This window comes from Anomaloglossus baeobatrachus, chromosome 5, assembly GCF_048569485.1.
Source record: "Anomaloglossus baeobatrachus isolate aAnoBae1 chromosome 5, aAnoBae1.hap1, whole genome shotgun sequence".
Lineage (NCBI taxonomy): Eukaryota > Metazoa > Chordata > Amphibia > Anura > Aromobatidae > Anomaloglossus > Anomaloglossus baeobatrachus.
Window position 1 is genome coordinate 519,026,387 of NC_134357.1, and position 17,343 is coordinate 519,043,729.

Below are 17,343 nucleotides of genomic sequence, written 5' to 3' on the forward strand. Positions count from 1 at the left end.
ATAAGCAATTTTTATTACAGTTTAGAAAAGGGTATTAAAAATGACATTATTGTAATTTTTTTTTATTTTTTATTAATTTTATTGGAAGAGTGTACTGCAACTTTAAGTATATTAAATTCTCCCTGTGCCATCATCAGAGCTTGTGGCTCAAAGCCTTAGCTCCTGCTGAAATGTTTGAAGATTGTTGGTTTGAGTCCCAGGGTGATGGTGAAAACAAAACCGCTTTTTGTAATTATTTTACTGTAGTTCTATAGGGTTAAAAAAAAATCTGACTTTTTCTTCATCTTTAGGATGCAATATCATAGAGATTCCCTGCTGTATACCGAAATATCTCTATGTAGCTAAATCTGCTTCTGGTTTCTTTGCCTGCAATACAGGTCAAGATTATCAAATACTCCTACATCTTTCAGTCTGAGCAGTGGCTCTGTGGTAGAGCTGCTGTTTATGGACAATAAGTTTGTGAATTTGAGACCAAAGGTGGATTGTTAAAGGGGTGGTTCACCTATTTTTTTTATTTTCTCTATGAGTGTAACGTAGGCTGCTTTCATACATCCGGTTTGTGCTGAGCGGCGCAATCCGGCTCAAAAAGCTATGCAACGGATGCGGCGAAAAAAACGGATCCGTTGCATAAGTTTTTCCATACGGCCCATCCGGTTTTTGACAGATGCGGCTTGATACTGAGCATGCGCAGTACAAAAAAAACACGGCGGCCGGATGCGTTTTTGCCGCAGGACGCCACATCCGGTGTCCATAGGCTTGCAGTGTGAATCGCACCACACCGTGCCGGATCCGGTGCGATGCGTTTTTTTGGCGCACAAAAAAATGTGCCAGGCAACGTTCCATCCGGCCGCTGCATGGGCTAAATATGCCGCATCCGGCAAAAAACGGACGCAACGCAAGCCCATGCGACACAATATGGCGCTAATGCAAGTCTATGCGGGAAAAAACGCAACCGACGGAAAAAAAAAAACGGTTGCGTTTTTTCTGAAGAGCGCCGTATTGTGCCGCACGGCAAAAACCAGATGTGTGAAACCAGCCTTACCATTATAGGCGTTTTCTGCATTGGCCTCTATTTGCAGTTCTGGCACTGAGCGGCGCTATCCTGCACGCTCAGTGCTTGTCACATGACCCCCTGGTGCTGCGGCTGCTAGTATCCTCTGACGTCCCGTCAAATTCCAGGCTCTCAAACTTGACGGTTACGTCAGAGGATGCTGACGCCACTCACATTGATTGACAGGGCTGTGGGCGGTGACTACCGCACATCCCAGCCCAGCTTCGAGAGGAGGATCTGGAGGGCGCCAATGTGGAGCGGTGAAGAGGGCTGAGCGTCCGGCAGATTGGTGAGGCACGGGGCGCCAGTGTGGAGTACATGGGGGGTTTCTTCAGCTGAACCCCCCCCTGTCCCGTAAGTATGTGATCACACTATCTGCCCGCAAGGCCCTTCTCAGCTGTCAGCAGAGCCTGCAGTGTCGGCAGTGTGATCATATATTCCCACCAGCAGCACAGGTGACCGGACGCTGCATGGGACCAATGTGCTCCACTCTGTCACCTGCACAACAAGTCCTAGAGTGGAGACAGTTAGTGACATGTAGCATCCGGTCACCTGCACAACAAATCCCAGAGAGGAGACAGTTCGTGACATGTAACATCCGGTTACCTGCACAACAAGTCCCAGAGTGGAGACAGTTGGTGACACGTAGCATCCGGTCACCTGCACAACAAGTCCCAGAGTGGAGACAGTTGGTGACATGCTCTGCTCTGATACATAGTGTGCTATATGTCACTGTCTCCACTCTGGGACTTGTTGTGCAGGTGTCCGGATGCTACATGTTACTAACTGTCTCCCCTCTGGGACTTATTGTGCAGGTGATAGTGGAGAAAGTTGGTACTATGCAGCAGAAGTCACAGAGTGGAGCAAGTTAGTGACATGTATAATCTGGTCACCTGCACAACAAGTCCCAGAGTGGAGACAGTTAGTGACATGTAGCATCCGGTCACCTGCATAACAAGTCACAGAGTTGAGTAAGTTGGTGACAGAGCACCTCTCCCTCCTCTTCTCCCCCCTTTACTACCCCCCCTTTTCTTCTCCCCCATTCTCTTCTCCCACCCCTCTTTTCTCCCCCTCCCTTCTTCCCCCTCTTCTCTCCCCCCTCTTTTCCCTCCCTCTCTCATTTCCCTCCTTCTCTCTTTTCCCTCCCTCTCTCTTTTCCCTCTCTCTCTCTCTCCTGGCATGGTCAGTACAGAAATCTCTCGATCGTGGAAGGGTGAGAGGGAGTCATAAACATGGAGTCCCTACTGTGTCTGTGTATTTATTTCTAATAAAGTATTTTTCTCTGTGTGATGTCTTTTTTTTTAACCCTTTATTGGAGATTCCTAATGGCCAGGTCAAACTTGGCCTGACATTAAGAATCTCGGGCTTTATACCAGCTGGTAAAACATAGCTGGTATTAACCCTTTATTACCCAGCGTGCCACCTGCCACCAGGGCCATTGAAAGAGTTGGATACAGCGCCAGAAGATGGCGCTTCTATGAAAGCGCCATTTTCTGGGGCGGCTGTGGACTGCAATTCGCAGGGGGGGGGCAGAAAGCTTGAGCCACCCTGCGCTGCGGATTCCAATCCCCAGCTGCCTAGTTGTACTTGGCTGGACACAAAAAAATGAGTGAAGCCCACGTAATTTTTTTTTTTAAATTATTTGAGGGTATGTGCGCACGTTGCTTTTTACCTGCTTTTTACCTGATTTTTTGCTGCTTTTTCTTCTGCGCTGTTTAATGCCAAAATGGATGTGTTCTTCTATTCAAGCAAAGTCTATGGGAATTTGGGTTTCTTGTTCACACTATGTTGTTCAAAATGCTGCCTTTTTGTGGCAGAACTTTGGTCAAAAACTCAGCTTTTCAAAGAAGCAACATGTCAATTGTTTTTGCCATTTGGGTTTTGCACTGCAAAGCTGAGTTTTTGACCAAAGTTCTGCCACAAAAAGGCAGCATTTTGAACAACATAGTGTGAACAAGAAACCCAAATTCCCATAGACTTTGCTTGAATAGAAGAACACATCCATTTTGGCATTAAACAGCGCAGATGAAAAAGCAGCAAAAAAGCAGGTAAAAAGCAGGTAAAAAGCAACGTGCGCACATACCCTAATGAAATTCATGAAATAATTTAAAAAAAGGGCTTCCCTATACCCAGCCGGGTACAAATAGGCAGCTGGGGGTTGGAGGCAGCCCGTACCTGCCTGCTGTACCTGGCTAGCGTACAAAAAATATGGCGAAGCGCATGTCATTTTTTTAAAAACGTTTTTAGGCAAAAACCTTTATTAAAAATATAAAAAAAAAGGCTTCCCTGGATTTTCCATTGCCAGTGAAGGTAACACCAAGCAGCGGGGGTTAGCAGCCAGCAGCTGCTTGGGTTACCCTTAGCAATAGAAAATGCAGCAGGAGCCCACACTTTTTTTTTACCCCTAACCCTAGGGTTAGGGTTATGTGTTTGGTTTGTTTTTTTATTTTTTTTTATTTTTAATGATTTTTTTTTTTAAAAAAAAACATCGACATGGGCTTTGCCCATCGAGCACCAGAGCATTTTACTGCTCACTCATGCCTACTCCTGACCACAGCACCAGCAGAACAAGTAATTAGATGATTCCAGTGTCAGCCGATTACTTCTGTGTCCTCCTGCATCCATCGCAGCGTGTGCTGACTGTGAGGTCACCTGAGTTCAGTCCGGCACTGGAGTCAGCTGATCTGAACTCAGCTGAACTCCAGCCCGCACATGCTGCGATGGATGCAGGGGGACACAGAACAAGAAAGGCCTAAGCCACACTGCAAGAAAAACGGTGCGAGTGGAGTGCGATAAAACATCGCATTCCATTCGGACCAATATTAGCCTGTGTATCAGCGCACATGAGCAATTATTTTCTCAGCCCTAATCGGAAGGAGAAAACAATCGCAGCATGCTGCAATTGTAATGCAAGACTCTCTCTTTTACCCATTCAAGTGTATGGGGTGAGAAAAAAAATCGCACTGCACTTGTAGTACATCGGTGTACCGCGAGTGCAGAGCGAGAATCGCAATAGCTGACTACGGAGGAGAGAGGGAGAGAAATCCCCCACCCCTCCACAGCACTGGCCCGCCCCTCCTGAGTGCCGGAGTGCCCCCCGCAGCTGAGGTCCGCTCGCACAGTCGGACCTCAGTCGCAGGGACACATGCATGACACTCAGCTCTGCCGTACTGCCAGCGTGAGCAGAGTGTCATGCGAGGGGATCGCAGTAATCCCCGTGTGGCCCCAGCCTAATCGGCCAACACTGGAGTCAGCTGATCTGAACTCAGCTGAACTCCTGACCACACAGCCCGCACGCGGTCACATGTGATGGGCAGCAGGCATTGACTGCTGTTAACCTGCACCCATTGCAGCATGTGCAGGCTCTGAGATCAGGAGTCAGCTGACTCCAGTGCCGGCCGATAAATTCTGTGTCCCGCTGCAGAAGGATCCGGTAAAATAATGGTTGAATGCGTTGCACATTTAATCCACAGGATCCGGTCATATGCGGTTTGCGGTTTTTTGCCCACAGGCAAAAAAACGCTGATGTGAAAGTAGCCTGCAAAATGCATGCCACACGGATGATACGGACGACACACAGACTAGGCAAGAGGGAAAAAAAGCAATCTCATGACCCCTTCATTTTTTTTCCCCCAATTATTTTTTTCACATGTTGCGCCACCTAATAATCATAATTTCTGTACACACACACACACACACACACAAAGACTATGAACTATATGAGAACAAGCAGAAGATAGCCGCTTTCTTCGCCTGGTTGTGCAGAGCTGAGAGCTTTGGCTGTCTCTGCTATGATTGCTCTCAGTGCATCCATTCAGGCCGGCGTCAGCACCCGGCATACCCGGGCAAATGCCGGGGCCCTGGAAAGCTGGGGGGGCCCACTCGGCCTCGTCACTTCAGCTGCCCCCGGGCCCTGCCCACTCTCCTTCAGTTCTGCTGCCCCCCGACCGAGTTCCGGGGACCGCAGTCCTCGGCAGTAAACTGTGGCTGCCGTCCCTTAGCTAGTTTCACACTTGCGTTGCAAAAAGTGTGTTAATAAAGGCCACGGATTCCAGTGAAATAACGCGTTGTGTTAAGTTTTCTTTAGCCGAGAGAGAGCCCTCATCATCACCGCACACATCCCGACATCACCGCACACATCCCGACATCACCGCACACATCCCGACATCACCGCACACATCCCGACATCACCGCACACATCCCGACATCACCGCACACATCCCGACATCACCGCCCTAATCTTCACCGCACACATCCCGACATTACCGCCCACATCTTCACCGCACACATCCCGACATTACCGCCCACATCTTCACCACACACACACCGGCACTACCGCACCCATCATCAACGCACACACACACCGGCATTACCTCAGTGACGTCCCCGCTGACAGCGCGATTCACTTCAGTTGCTGCGTGGAGCTCACAGGAGTGGCGGTGTTCTACTGCTGCTCCTGTCAGCTTCATGTAGCAGAGCTGGATGCGGGACCTCGTGTGGATTACGCCGGACCTGGAGGGGTATTTGGGGATTTTAATAAAGTGGTAAAAGAGGGTGTTTTTTTTTGTCTTTTATTCCAAATAAAGGATTTTTTCGGGTGTATGTGTTTATTTACTTTCACTTACAGGTTAAATCATGGAAGGTATCTCGGGGAGACGCCTGCCATGATTAACCTAGGACTTAGTGGCAGCTATGGGCTGCTGCTATTAACTCCTTATTACCTCGATTGCCACCGCACCAGGGCAATTCGGGATGAGCCGGGTTGAGTCCCGGGACTGTTGCATCTAATGGATGCGGCAATTCCGGGCGGCTGCTGGCTGATATTTTTAGGCTGGGGGGCTCTCCATAACGTGGGGCTCCCCATCCTGAGAATACCAGCCTTCAGCCGTGTGGCTTTACCTTGGCTGGTATCAAAATTGGGGAGACCGCACGCCCTTTTTTTTTAAATTATTTATTTATTGTACAGCATGATATAGACCCGCCCACCAGTGGCTGTGATTGGTTGCAGTGAGACAGCTGTAACTCAGCGTGGGGGCGGGTCTGACTGCAACCAATCATAGGCGCCGGTGGGCGGGGGAAGCAGTGAATAATAACGAGATTGAATAATGGGCGGCCGGCTTTTTCAAAAGAGGAAAAACTGGCGGAGCAGTGTGTGTGTCTGTATGTATGCAGCAGAGCAGTGTGTGTCTGTATGTATGCAGCAGAGCTGTGTGTGTCTGTATGTATGCCGCAGAGCTGTGTGTGTGTCTATATATGCAGCAGAGCTGTGTCTGTATGTATGTATGCAGCAGAGCAGTATGTGTGTGTCTGTATGTATGTATGCAGCAGCAGTGTGTGTGTGTCTGTCCGCATGTATGCAGCAGAGCAGTGTGTGTGTCTCTGTATGTATGCAGCAGAGTTGTGTGTCTGTATGTATGCAGCAGAGCTGTGTGTGTGTCTATATATGCAGCAGAGCTGTGTCTGTATGTATGTATGCAGAAGAGCAGTATGTGTGTGTCTGTATGTATGTATGTATGCAGCAGCAGTGTGTGTGTCGTAGGCATGTATGATGTGTATCTATGTATGTCAGTGTATATGACTGTATAGATTTGTCTGTTTTATATGTATTTTGTGAGTTTGTCTTTAAATATGTATATGTACGTGTCACGCTCCCGGTGTCCCGACAGCCCTTCTTACCCACTGAGCCGGTCCCTGCATCGCACCACCGCTCCGTACCCACTGATCCAGCATCGCCAGCACACCACCGCTCCTTACCCACTGTGCCGGTCTCACCATCCAGGCACCGCTCCTTACCCACTGATCCAGTATTACCATCGCACCACCGCTCCTTGCTCACTGATCCAGTCCACGTGTCCACTGGTCATGGCTGCCGCTCCCGCTCGTGCTCTCCTGTGTCCTGCTCCTGGTCTTATGAGTCTGACTCTGAGTCTTAGCCACATGGTTCTGTATAGGACCGGGCCGCGCCCACTCTCCTGGTCTTATAGGCCCAGCACACCTGCAGCAGGAAATGACATGAGGCTGTGCTGGGTATATAAGACTGGCATTTCCATGTGGGCGGCGCCTGATCAACGTGTCTTGAAGCTTTGTCTTGTGAGCTAGATGCTCAGGTCCCCTTGTGCCGTGTCCTGTACTACTGCCTATCTTTACTACCTGGCACCTGTACCAGTGTCCTGCACTGTCTCAAGGAACTCTGTGACCCCGGTGACTTTGTTCTACCCGTCCCCGGAAGGACGCTGGCCCCCTAGTACCGTGTGACTTTGTTCTACCTGTTCCCGGAGGGACCCATCCCTGCTACGCCAGTGCTCCGGCTGCCGTGTACCCTGCCCTCCGGTGGGGTGCTCGGTCCAGTGGATCCACCTCCTGGGCCTACCAGTCCTCTCGGCCCTGACAGATTGATCAGGCCATGGATCCCGCTGGAGCGCAAACATCAGAGCTGGCTGAGCTGCGCCAGGAGCTGGCACAACAGCGTGAAACCCTGAACCGGATGCTGAAATTCCTGGCGTCCGTGGACCACTGGTTATATACGCTGCAGACCGCCGCCTCGTTTGAGTCCACGCAGCAACCAGTCTCCAGGTCCGAACCAGTTTCCTCCACGGCCTCGCAACTTCGCCTTGCTGCTCCGCCTCGCTATGCAGGGGATCCCAATTCCTGCCGCGGCTTCTTGAACCAGTGCTCCCTGCATTTCAAGTTGCTTCCCCATTTGTTTGTCTCAGACCAGGCTAAAGTGGCGTTCCTGATGTCACACTTGGAAGGCGAAGCTCTAGCCTGGATTAACCCCCTGTGGGAGAATGAGGATCCAATGACCACCGACATCCGGGAATTCCTGCAAGCTTTCCGAAGTACCTTCGATGAACCCGGACGTACTACCGCAGTGACCTCTTCGCTCCTCCGGCTACGCCAAGGGACCCTGACCGTCGGCCAATACGCCATCCAGTTCCGCACGCTCGCCTCTGAACTGGGCTGGAACAATGAGGCCTTGACGGCGGCCTTTTGGGAAGGTCTCTCTGGCCGCGTCAAAGACGAACTAGCCGGTCGTGACGTTCCACGAACTTTGGATGCTTTGATATCCTTAGCCACCCGGATTGACCTCCGTTTCCAGGAGCGAACCAAAGAGGTATTCCGGGTGAAGCGACCACCCCGTCACGCCTTGTCCCCGCAGAGGCCTACCGCTCCTTTGCCCCTGCCTTCCTGTGATGTGTTTCCAGAACCCATGCAAGTTGACCAACTGAACCAAGCCAAGCAACGCCGTGCAGAACGACTCGCCCGGGGCCTGTGTTTCTATTGCGGAGATGGTTCACATATGCTCCGTTCTTGCCCGGAGAAACCAGGTAGACCCCGGGTCCAAGGGATGGTGGGAACCGCCACCCTTGGCACCGGAATCCCCTCCGTTCCAGTTACGCAGACTGTCCAGGTGACGACGGAGAAGATCAGGTTCACAGCAGAGGCCCACATTGATTCTGGGGCAGCGGGTAATTTCATACACCAGTCTGCAGTGAACCGATACCAGGTACCTGTGATCCCGCTTGCCAAGCCCCTCTGGTTCGCCTCCGTGGATGGTAAACCACTATACGAACCTGTCCGGTATACCACTGAACCCGTGAGACTCCAGGTTGGCACTTTGCATACTGAGACCATTGCCTTCTATGTCATCCCAAGAATGGCTCCTGAGCTCCTGCTGGGTCTGCCCTGGCTTCAACTCCATGACCCTGCCATTAGTTGGCGCTCTGGCGCTATTACTCGCTGGGGGCCCTTGTGTCATGACCACTGCCTACAGCCCGTTGCTCGGCCCCTGTCACCTGAACCTGTTATGCCGCAGGAAGAGGAAGAGGTGACGACGCAGTCCAGTGCCGTACCACAACTCCTGTCACTTGTGCCTGTGGTGCCACCGGAACCAGAAGAGACGACGCACTCCAGCGTCGTTCCACCGTCCCTGACAATTGAGACTTTGATGCCACCGGCTACTGAGGATGAGACACTATCCTGTACCCGGTCCGAGACGCCCGATCCGGTCGTCCAAGACTCCAGTCCTGCTTCTAACTGTCTTCCCCTTTCCGTTGCCTCCGTTGCCGCTGACTTGGGTTCTCCGATACGGGACATAGTGGCCATGAAAACAGTCCGGGGTAAGCAGTCCTTCCTGGTCGATTGGGTGGATTGTGGTCCTGAGGCCCGGTCCTGGTTGTCCCGGAAGTACGTTGCTGCCCCTCTTCGGCGCGCCTACATGTCCCGGCCGCGGGGAGGGGGGCTTCAAGGGGGGGGTACTGTCACGCTCCCGGTGTCCCGACAGCCCTCCTTACCCACTGAGCCGGTCCCTGCATCGCACCACCGCTCCGTACCCACTGATCCAGCATCGCCAGCACACCACCGCTCCTTACCCACTGAGCCGGTCTCACCATCCAGGCACCGCTCCTTACCCACTGATCCAGTATCACCATTGCACCACCGCTCCTTGCTCACTGATCCAGTCCACGTGTCCACTGGTCATGGCTGCCGCTCCCGCTCGTGCTCTCCTGTGTCCTGCTCCTGGTCTTATGAGTCTGACTCTGAGTCTTAGCCACATGGTTCTGTATAGGACCGGGCCGCGCCCACTCTCCTGGTCTTATAGGCCCAGCACACCTGCAGCAGGAAATGACATGAGGCTGTGCTGGGTATATAAGACTGGCCTTTCCATGTGGGCGGCGCCTGATCAACGTGTCTTGAAGCTTTGTCTTGTGATCTAGATGCTCAGGTCCCCTTGTGCCGTGTCCTGTACTACTGCCTATCTTTACTACCCGGCACCTGTACCAGTGTCCTGCACTGTCTCAAGGAACTCTGTGACCCCGGTGACTTTGTTCTACCCGTCCCCGGAAGGACGCTGGCCCCCTAGTACCGTGTGACTTTGTTCTACCTGTTCCCGGAGGGACCCATCCCTGCTACGCCAGTGCTCCGGCTGCCGTGTACCCTGCCCTCCGGTGGGGTGCTCGGTCCAGTGGATCCACCTCCTGGGCCTACCAGTCCTCTCGGCCCTGACAGTACGTATCTGTGTATGTGTGTGTGTCTGCGTGTTTATGGGGCCCACTGGGACTCTTCCGCCCGGGGCCCACAAAAACCTGGAGCCGGCACTGCATCCATTCCACACTGGGAAGAGGCAGGGAGGAGTCTTTGGGTGGAGAGGAGATCTGAGTGGATGTGTTAGATACAGTGGGTGTCTTAGATACAGCCCTAGAGCCACAAATAATTATGGGAGTTGTAGGAACTGAACCTAGGAAGTCAGAAGAGAGATTAAGCCCATCAGAGCTGGAGCCAGCAATGAGGATGTGCTGCTAGAGCACGATAAAAGGTAATATTGCTGAAAAAACATAATAGATGTGTGGAGAGGCACATATTAGCAAGATGTATCCGAAAAAAAAAAAACAGTTTTGGTAGCTGGACAACTTTTTCAATTTATGCACTGCTGAGGAAGAGCTATAGAGCTGAGAGGTAATAGAAAGCATGGACAAAAGCATTAACTGCCAGGACAGTGGAACTGAGCTGTCAACTTGAGATAGTCCTGCTGAATCCGGGACGGTTGGGAGTCCTGCTAAAGCGTCTACAATGCTCCTGGATTTATAATCTCCAATTTGGATTTAAACTTGGCAGGATCACCAGGAATATCTTTTGGATCTCATAGTGCCTCTAAATAAGAAGAAAGGACCAGGATCCCACCTCAGTAAACAACTCTAGTAAAACAGCTAATTCATTCCCAAAGTGCAAAAACGCTACATGTAAACATAGCCTAATGGGTAGAGGAATGTTTCCTAACATATTTTCCTACAAAATCCTTTTTATCTTCGACTTGTATGTTTTATTGTCAGTCTGTAAAAGTGGCATAATACTCTGACAACGTTGGGACCTTCAGTTGTTTAGAAATACTTCTGTAACCAATGCCATCAGTATCTTTTGCAACAATAAGGTTGTAAAACTCTTGAGACAACTCACTAGTTTTACCCATCAAGAGATGTTTCTTGTGTGGCACCTCGGTAATGAGACACCTTTTTATAGATCGGCAGTTGAACCAGCTGATATTATTTTTCACAATGTGGCAGGATTGATTCTAATTACTGACATATTTCAGCTGGTGTTATGACTTTCGATGGCTTTTTGAACCAACTCTTTTTATTTGTGTTCAATACTTTTTCCCGGTGTCATTTCTCATTATTACACATAATTTATGGACATCTATGGCTTGAAATCTTTGCCTGTGTGGATTGGATGAGTTGTTACCCACATCCAATCCTTTGTAGACTGAGAGTTCTCACGGGCAGGGTCTTCTCTCTTCACCTGTAGCAGCCTGTGCCTTGTATTGTTAATGATTATTGTACTTGTCCCTATTATGTATATCCCTTTTCACATGTAAAACACCATGGAATAAGTGGCGCTATAATAGTAAATAATATTCATAATTTTAAATGTATCTTAGCAGTCCTTTGTATTTGTAAAACAATAAATGTGAAAAAGACATGCATTTCTATTTTTCCTTACCCCGCGCTATAATCCAAAAAAATAAAAAATAAAACATATGTACATACATATATACATACACACACACACATACAGTATATAAAATAAAGCACCACGTATTACAAAAAAATAAGCTACTTTGATTATGTAATGGAAAGATTTTTTCACAGCTGTCAAAAGCGCATGTACATTAAAACTCAAAACATGCTTGGTCAGAAACAGAGACAATTCCCTTTTTTGAAATAATCAGTAAGGGTCCTCCCCACATTATACATCACTCCTCAAGACTGAATACATTTAATTATTTTAATATTTCCTCATAATTAAAATCCTCAATGCCTGTGTGTGAGAATACAAGCCATTTTGTATTCTGTAGAATCCATCTTGTCTTATAACTGAATGATGTCATAGGGCTCAGCTTACACTGATGGACAGGGAGCTTTCACATTTCTGCACACAACCCTGCGGCTCTTATTTGTGCGTGGTAATTTCTTTGTGTGATATACGATATAAACTGGTCACATGATGTAACAAACCAGAAACTTTCAGTACACCATCTTATTAATTTGGAGTTCCAAGGGCATAGAAGTGGAGTATTTTGCTCTCAAACATGGTGTCACGAACAGGGACCCAGACACATTATACGATCAGGATTTTGAGTTAAAATTGATTTTCTGGGGAAAGTAATGCTAATAGCTGCAGCACATAAGGTAAGAAAACTTAATTCTTACGCTACTTTCCAGAGAGTTTGATCTATTTTCCATCCGGGTGAGTTATTTTGTATTAAACAGTCTGATCAAAGAACTGAGATGGCTACCTATACCTTTGTGAGCTGTGTGTATGGGATGTCATCAGTGTGTAAGTGTGGTCTAGCATTGTACTAGCCAGTGGTCTGTGGGGTTGGATACATTGGTGGATTGTATTGATGTTGATAAATTCCGAGAGCAGCATGCTATGGTGGAAAGGAAACCCATATATAGTGTCGATCACGAGACATTGTAATTGATGGTATTCGTCTGACAAAAGGGTCAGACATGAAAAAAGGCAGAGAGAAGGGCCATAGCAAAAAGTAGGAGTCCCCACTGGTTTTATTTCTCTGAATCTTTTTGGTGTGCCTGTTGAAATAGACAGAAGATGGGTGAACTGTACAGAGAGTTACAGGTTGGCTATAGAGTTCGGTCTGCTGTTTAAAAAGATTTGTCTGCAAAAACATCCTGAAATAATGTGAAAAAAGTATATGTTGCACGAATGCTTTGATAAATGAACGTGTGCAATGTGTATCGTACAAAAGCTATAATGGAGATTGTGGAGTGATCAAATCCTAAGGTCAATTTCTAAAATGCTCTTAAAGGGAACCTGTCACCACTTTTTGGCATATAAGCTGTGACCACCACCACCAGGCTCTTATATACAGCATTCTAACATGCTGTATATAAGAGCCCAGGTCGTTGTGAGAAGATAAAAAACACTTTATAATACTTACCTAACAGTCGCTCGGTTGGCCAGATGGGCGTATCTGTTGTCCGGTGCCGCCTCTTTCAGCCATCTTCATCCTCCTTCTGACTCCTGTGTGCATGACGCATCCTACGTCATACACACTCGCCGGTCCTGCGCAGACGCACTACAATACTTTGATCTGCCCTGCTAAAGGTAATGAGTGGAGGACAAAGGAGCCTCTTAAAGAAGTTACAGGTCTGTGAGATTCAGAAATCTGCATGTTTTTAGGTGAGCAAATACTTATTTTCCACCATAATTTGCAAAAACGTTTTACCAAATCAGACAAGCTGATTTTTTGGATTTATTTTCTCATTTTGTCTCTCGTAGTTGTGTCTACCTATGCTGTCAATTACAGGCCTCTCTCATAATTTTAAGTGGGAGAACTTGCACAACTGGTGGCTAACTAAATACTTTTTTCTCCTCTGTACTTATCCCATGAGTAGGTTTATGTAAGTTTGTGCCTGTTGTGTAAATTTCTTTACAGGCTTGATCTGAGGCATATCCAGTGCAGAAAATGACGTTATTGCTGAAAAGTGTCACGCTGTACAAAGGTTTGGTAGGACATAGTACAGTGTATTCCCTACTAGGTGGCAGCAGAGTAGTGAAGGAGAGACAAAGTAACACAGTAACAGAAAGGCAGCTGAAGTACAGCAGAGTAACTTCAGCAGGCAGTTAACAGGCGAACCACCAGGGGGCAAAATAGTAGTCAAACAGTCAGTCTAAAGCCAGGAAAGTCGAGTCACTGCAAAAGGAGGATCAAAGGGGCATAATACAATTTGGAATCTATTAAAGGTGTATTGCCTTAGGTGTGTACATTAATGGGCATGGTTTTTTTTGTACCGGGTGGGAGGAAGGGTTGGGTGTGATGGACCCAGTTTGGACATTTGATATGGGATCTACATGTTATCTAATTAATAGACAATCTTATTAGTTACAAGAGACTGGGTTTTGGTTGCCAACTGTCTTATTCAAGTGTAGTAGTTTGTCTCCATGGCCAGCATAAAAAAAGAAAAAAAACATAAGAGCAGAGAGATAAAGAGCATCACTGGACAACCTATTTAAAGGCCCTGTCACACTAAGCAACATCGCTAGCAACATCGCTAGCAACATCGCTAGCAACATCGCTGCTAACGAACAACTTTTTTGACGTAGCAGTGATGTTGCTAGCGATGTTGCTGTGTGTGACATCCAGCAACAACCTGGCCCCTGCTGTGAGGTCGTTGGTTGTTGCTGAATGTCCTGGGCCATTTTTTAGTTGTTGCTGTCCCGCTGTGAAGCACAGATCGCTGTGTGTGACAGTGAGACAGCAACAACTAAATGTGCAGGCAGCAGGAGCTGGCTTCTGCGGAGGCTGGTAACCACAGTAAACATCGGGTAACCAAGAAGCCCTGTCCTTGGTTACCCGATATTTACCTTCGTTACCAGCCTCCGCCGCTCTCACTGTCAGTGCCGGCTCCTGCTCCTTGCACGTGTAGCAGAGTACACATCGGGTAATTAACCCCATGTGTACTGTAGCTAGGAGAGCAGGGAGCCAGCGCTAAGCAGTGTGCGCTGCTCCCTGCTCTCTGCACGTGTAGCTGCGTGCACTGGTAACCAAGGTAAATATCGGGTTGGTTACCCGATATTTACCTTAGTTACCAAGCGCAGCATCTTCCATGCGGCGCTGGGGGTTGGTCACTGGTTGCTGGTGAGCTCACCAGCAACTCGTGTAGCGACGCTCCAGCGATCCCTGCCAGGTCAGGTTGCTGGTGGGATCGCTGGAGCGTCGCAGTGTGACATCTCACCAGCAACCTCCTAGAAACTTACCAGCGATCCCTATCGTTGTTGGGATCGCTGGTAAGTTGTTTAGTGTGATTGGACCTTAACCCTTTTACGCCAGAGTCTGTTTTTGCCTTCGTGACCAGGCCATTTTTTTCATTTCTGACCAGTGTCACTTTATGAGGTTATAACTCTGGAACGCTGCAATGAACCCCAGTGATTTTGAAACTGTTTTTAATGAAATATTGTACTTTGTGATAGTTGTAAATTTAAGACAATTTTTTTTTCAACGTATTTGTGAAAATATCAGAAATTTGGCAAATATTTTTAAAATTTTGCAATTTTCAAATGTTGAATTTTTATACCATTAAACCATAGAGTTATATCACACAAAATAGTTACTAAATAACATTTCCCACATTTCTATTTTATACCAACACAATTTTTTAAACATAATTTTTTTTTAAGTTAGGAAGTTAGAAGGGTTCAAAGTTCATCAGCAATTTCTCATTTTTACAACAATATTTTGGGACCACATCCCATTAGAAGTGACTTTGAGAGGCCTAGGTGACAGAAAATACCCAAAAGTGACACCATTCTAAAAACTGCACCCCTCAAGCTGCTGAAATCCACATCCACGAAGTTTATTAACCCTTTAGATGCTTCACAGGAACCAAAAGAAATGTGGAAGGAAAAAAATGAAAAATGTTACTATTTCCCACAGAAATGTTACTTTAGCCATGAAACTTCGTATTTCACAAGGATAACAAAAGAAAATGCACCATATCTGGTGGAAATCTACTGTTTGGGCGCACAGTCGAGAGCGCCATTTGAATATTAGGAGTGCAAAATTGTCTGGATTACATAGAAGATGCCATGACGCGTTTTGAGAGCACCTAATGCACTTAAACAGTGGTGCTCCTTAAGTGACCCCATTTTGGAAACTAGACCCCTCAGGGAATTTATCTAGATATTTGGTGACCACCTTGAACCCCCAGGTGCTTCACGGAATTTTAAAACACTGGGTCGTGAAAATGAATAAAATATAGTTTTATCACAAAATTGTTACTTCAACCAGCTAGCTTTTTTCACAATGGTAACAAGATAAGATGCACCATACAATTTGTTGTGCAATTTCTCCTGAGTACGCAGATACCTCATATGTGGTGGAAACCAACTGTTTGAGCACACGGCCTGGCTCGGAAGGAAAGGACCACCATTTCACTGCAAAAATGGCTGGAATCATTAGCAAACGCCATGTTGCATTTGGTGAGCCCCTGCGGTGCCTAAACAGTAGAGCTCTCCCACAAGTGACCCCATTTTTGAAAGTAAAAAATGGTTGTTGAGCACCTTGAACCCCCAGGTGCTTCGTAGAATTTTATAACGTTCAGCCATGAAAATTAAAAAATTCATTTTTACCATTAAAATGTTGTTTTAAATTCAGATTTCCAATTTTCACAAGGGGAATAGGTAAAAAAGGTCCCATAAAATGCGTTACACAATTTCTTCTGAATGTGGCAATACCCCACATGTGACTGTACAGTACTGTTTGGCTGCACAACTGGGCTCAGGAGGGAAGATTTTTGAAGCACAGATTTTCTTAGAATAGTTTGCAGAGCCCCTAAGTGCCAGAACAGAAGAAACCCCTCAAGTGTCCACATTTTGGAAATTACACCCCTCTGTGAAATCATCTATAGGTTTAGTGACAATTTAGTCTCAAGAAAACACCCATGGTGTCAAACGTAGTGACTTTTGCAGAATTAAAAATAGCAAATAAGCCCTTGTCGTGCCCAGTACATTGTAGTGCCCAGGGCCGGCTCCAGGGCCCCGGGCGAAAGAGTCTCAGTGGGCCGCATCCTCACACAGACATACATATTTAAAGAGAAATTTAGAAAAATACATATAAACAGACAAATCCATACACAGTCATATAGACTGACATACATAGATACACATCATACACACAGACACATTAGAGATATTACTAATATGGGAATATGCTTGTCTCCCGTCCAGCTCCCCCAGGGCATGTGGCTGTCCTGCGCTGATTGGTGGCCATCACTAACAGACACAGAGCACACTGACACTGCTGTATATATATCACAGGAGAGGCTGGGGACATACACATTACTGCAGGGCATACACATTACTGAGGAGGGGGGCATACAGCTCCAGCGGGGGGGAAACAGCTCTGAGGGGTATTCAGCACAGTCTGTGTTAGGATGAAAAAGCAGGTTTTTGTCACATTTTTTGTTTTAAACTACTCATTGAAGGGGTTAAATAGTATGACAGTTTTTGTAGATCAGGTCGGGCTGGACGTGGCAATATCAAATACAGGTGCTTTTTTTGTTTATTTTTGTTTTTAACATAAATATATGTATTTTTTGGTATAATTTTTTTATGTTTTTTTTTTAATTTTGGAGTTTTTAACTTTTTTTTACTATTTACTTAGTCCCCATGTGGGATTTTAACTTTTCTTAGTCTGATCGTTGGTATAATGCATTACAATGCACCAGGATGGCAATGCTTTATACTGTCAGTATGAGGCTGCAGCTCACGTG

The 17,343-nt window shown here is 47.3% G+C and overlaps 1 protein-coding gene across 1 annotated transcript in view; it reads right to left on the reverse strand.

Moving 5' to 3' along the window:
- LOC142312067 (uncharacterized) overlaps positions 1-17,343 on the reverse strand; it is a 52,825-nt gene that overhangs the window by 22,189 nt on the left and 13,293 nt on the right. The window lies entirely within an intron of this gene.